This window comes from Lolium rigidum, chromosome 5 (genome assembly GCF_022539505.1).
Source record: "Lolium rigidum isolate FL_2022 chromosome 5, APGP_CSIRO_Lrig_0.1, whole genome shotgun sequence".
Lineage (NCBI taxonomy): Eukaryota > Viridiplantae > Streptophyta > Magnoliopsida > Poales > Poaceae > Lolium > Lolium rigidum.
This window is the reverse complement of record NC_061512.1, coordinates 37623172-37627737: the sequence shown is the minus strand read 5'-3', so window position 1 is coordinate 37627737 and position 4566 is coordinate 37623172.

Below are 4566 nucleotides of genomic sequence, written 5' to 3'. Positions count from 1 at the left end.
GAGTGAGTACTCAACCATGTCCACATAGTTCACGAACCGTAGGGTGACACACTTAAAGTTGGATGTTGAAATGGTAGAACTTGAATATGGAATGGAGTTCGAATATTTGTTCGGAGTCCCGGATGAGATCCCGGACATCACGAGGAGTTCCGGAATGGTCCGGAGAATAAGATTCATATATAGGAAGTCATATTCCAAGTTTGGAAATGATCCGGTGCATTTATGGCAGGTTCTAGAAGGTTCTAGAAAAGTCCGGAAGAAACGCACTATGGAAGGTAGAGTCCCGGAAGGACTCCACAAGCTTGGCCAGCCAAACCCTAAAGGAGGAGTCCCGGGTGGGCTCCACCTAGAGGTGGCCGGCCACCCCACCTAAGGAAAAGGTGGGAGTCCCACCTTGGGTAGGACTCCCTCCTTGAGTAGGTTTCCCACCTTTGGGAAGTTTTGGTGTTGGGGTCTTATTCGAAGACTTGGACTACAACTCTTGGGGATTCCACCTATATAATGAGGGGCATAGGAGAGGGGGCTGACCACCACAAGCCCATAGCTTGGCCGCACCCCTAGGTGGCCGGCCACCCCCTCTCCCAAACCCTAGCCGCCCCCTCTCTCCTCCTCTTCTCCCGCACGCTTAGCGAAGCTCCGCCGGAGATCTCCACCGCCACCGCCACCACGCCGTCGTGCTGCCGGATTCAAGGAGGAGCTACTACTTCCGCTGCCCGCTGGAACGGGGAGAAGGACGTCGTCTTCATCAACAACCGAACGTGTGACCGAGTACGGAGGTGCTGCCCGTTCGTGGCGCCGGAACCGATCGTGATCAAGATCTTCTACGCGCTTTTGCAAGCGGCAAGTGAACGTCTACCGCAGCAACAAGAGCCTCATCTTGTAGGCTTTGGAATCTCTTCAAGGGTGAGACTCGATACCCCCTCGTTGCTACCGTCTTCTAGATTGCATCTTGGCTTGGATTGCGTGTTCGCGGTAGGAAAATTTTTGTTTTCTATGCAACGTTATCCTACACCCCTGCCTAGAGTACTGCAGCGTCTCAGCAAACACGATAAACAGATCCCTCCCAACAGCATGTAGCAGGCTAGCAGCTGGCCATGTCTGTTGTCCAGTTAGCTATGACCAATTGCTGAAACAGATGAAGCGAGCAACGAACGTTCAGACAGAGGAGAAAAAAAGCAACAATTAGCACATCAGACTGCACCGCCGTATGGGCAGCACAGCAGACGCCGTATGGGCGCACGCGCAGCGGAGAAGAGGCCCAAGGGTTCAATGGTTTGGTTTCACTGGTCACGGCGCACCAGCTGGACGTGGCGCAGGGACCTATGGGCGCCGGAGAGACAGGTGGTGACCGCCACAGCAGCGGCACTACGACCCATGGCGGAGGTCGGGGAAGGCAGAAAAAAATACCGCGAGCTCACACTGCCGACGAAGATGTGCTGATCCGAGGCTGGTAGAGAGTGAGCAGACGGCAAGGTCTCGACGGCCGGAGTGGAGGAAGATGAGGACGATGTCCTCGATTCCGTGCGTTCAGATCGGGGACCGGAAAGAAACGTATAAACAGAAAAAAGTGCAGGCGTCGAGATTTTAGGAAGATTATGCATTGATTGCGGGAAGGAAGAAGGAAAGAGATCCCTCCCCAATCGTGCGCGACATGGAGACGGGACTCTACGCGGTTTTCTTTCTCTTTTCTGGCATCGATTGGTCTGCTCTATAGGAAAATAAAACACGGGTCGTACAAAAACGTTCAAAGGAGCATACGAAGAACAGACGAAAACGTAAACAATGGTGGACGAAAGCGGAAAGCGACGGACCGAACCAAGGAAACGTTAGCTCTTTTATTATTAGGTATAGATATAGATAGAAATATTTGTTAGCCATGAAAAAATTGATTACTGAAAATTCCAACTTTCTAGACATGACTCACCTACAAATATATATATATATATTCCCATGTGTGTTTCACACAATCTAGGTAGTATCTATCATACCGAAGAGTATATACATGTTGTATGAAGTATATAAGAATATTTTGGTAGTATATATACTATTTTGTAGGTAGTATGTACATTTTTTACGTACACTATTTATTTACGTATAAATATGCATGTATTTTGTATATATAGTGCAAACTATGGGTGTATTTAATTTTTTTTCACCAAAGTTGGTATGGAGTATCTTAGATTTAGTGTATGAACATACCCAAACCAACAAAGTATGTTATATACTTCCGTATGGTAGTATATGAGACGTGGGTGTAGTTACACCCAGGAGTAGGAAGTATTTATCCTATATATATATATATATATATATATATATATATATATATATATATATATATAAAATTATGGATAATACTTTCTTCATATTTTTTATTTATGTCTTAATAATAGAAGTAGCACATTATATGGACATTCAGAATAACAGTTCAAACCATCAGCTCTCATGTTTTTACCCACCCACCTCTTTCTCTCAGTCACATGCCAATCTTTTTCTTTTTGCGAATCGTCACATGCCAATCTTAGAGAGTAGGTTATGCAGCCATAAGCTTGTACCATCCATGTAGATTCCCTCCGTACATGGCCAAGAGGCGTGAGGCAGACCTGCGGGAGGCAAGCGGCGACGACATACATGGACGTGGATGCCTCCGCCGTTGGGGGACATATGCGTGTATCTTCATGAGATGGAGTCCAGTCTACCTTTCCTGCTTCACCCCGGTGTCGATCGCCGCGGCTATCATGCGCGCTCCGCCGTCATCCCCGTGCATGTAGGTCGATAGGGTACCCGATCTAGGCAGAATTCCGCTGATCGATAGATGTAAGATGCCCCATCCAACGCTATATATATGAGAGTTTATATGGATTCTGTGTGCGACTCGTTTCCGGAGCAAGGTCCAGAAATCATACATGATAGGGCCAACAGCATAGGAGACTGACGCACGTGTGCACACGCTGCTATCGTCTCAGAGAAACACCAAATTAAGGAATTCTTTCTTCATTTTTGACTGATCAGGTGAACCGTGTTGACCATGGTCAACCTAGAAAATTCCTCAGACGATGATACCAGCCAGGTGTCCCTCCACCGCAAAAAAAAAAAAAGCAAATACGAACAGACCAACCCTACCTCTCTTCATCCAGGCCGCTGTCCAGGGATTTGGTTACCGGTTGGAATACCGCGGTTACCGACCGGTAACCGGAATTCTCAACGCCCTCTGGTAAATGAATTTATCGGTTAAAAAATCTCGGTCTATTCAAATTTGGTTTGAATTTAGGTTGATTGGCTAACCAACCTAAATCGTACGTGTTTCCTCTTCACTATATCCCCATGCCCTAACTCATTGTCCGAATCTTTCACTTTCTTCTCCTCAAAACCGTATTTAAAAAATATTTAGATATTTTTTAGTTTGAAATTCAAATTTTGTTTGAGAATTTCGTCCGGTATTTGGCCGGTTATCTCCGGTAACCGTGGTTACCGGAAATCTCAGCCCCCTCTGAGATTTTTTTCTAAACCGGTACCCAAAACCTTGCCGCTGTCCACGCCATTCTTTCCCATCCCCAATCTGCACGAACCGACGCCGGATCCGACCTCCCGAGGCGAGAAGCAAGAAAGGGTTGTGCGGGTTGATCTGGCTGGCTGGAGAGTAGAGCGGCAGCATGCGGCGCGGTTGATCTAGAGGGCACATAAGAGATCGACGAGTGAGGCCTGTCGTCGTCCTAGGATCCTTTCCGACGGTGCGCGAGGTGGCGCAGATCGCCTCCGGGAACTCCGGTACCAGCCAATATACAACGTCCACCGCCAGCACTCCGCGTCGCTTGCCACTTTCGGCACGGCGACCGGTGCCAATGCCTGCCCGGTTGTCGCCTGTATTCAAGAAACTAAACTGGCTTCTCTGGATCCGTTTAAAGCGCGGTCCTTTCTTCCTCCAAACCTCTCTGTCTTTGAGGTCGTCGACGCCGATGGCTCGCGTGGTGGCATTGCCACTGCCTGGGACCCTCGTTTCCTCGCCCTCGCCAGCTCCACCCGCCTCACGTACAGCCTCACCACTTGCTTCACCTCCACCTCCACTGACATCTCATTCACAATCACAAACGTCTACGCCCCCTCTGACCACACCCTCACGCAATGTTTTGTTGATGAAATGATCACCCTTCAGGATCAGGTTAGCGGGCCATGGCTGATCGTCGGCGACTTCAATCTAATCAGATATCCAAATGAGAAGAATAACGACAACTTCGATCGCGGCCTCGCTGCCGCCTTCAATGCAATGATACATGCCTTGTCCTGGTTCGAGCTTCCTCTCCTCGACCGCCTCTTTACCTGGACGAATGGCCAGGCTGAGCCGGTCCTTGCTCGGCTTGATCGCGCTTTCTTCAACAACGAATGGAACATGATCTTCCCTGACTCCTCCCTCGCCTCGCTCCCCCGCCCCACCTCAGATCATCATCCTCTGCTTGTCACGGCTTCTACCACTATCCCCAACCCCTCACATTTTCGCTTTGAGAACTCCTGGCTCCTTGACCCTCTTTTCCTCCCCACCTCCCTTGCTCACTGGACCAATGGGTTGCCCGC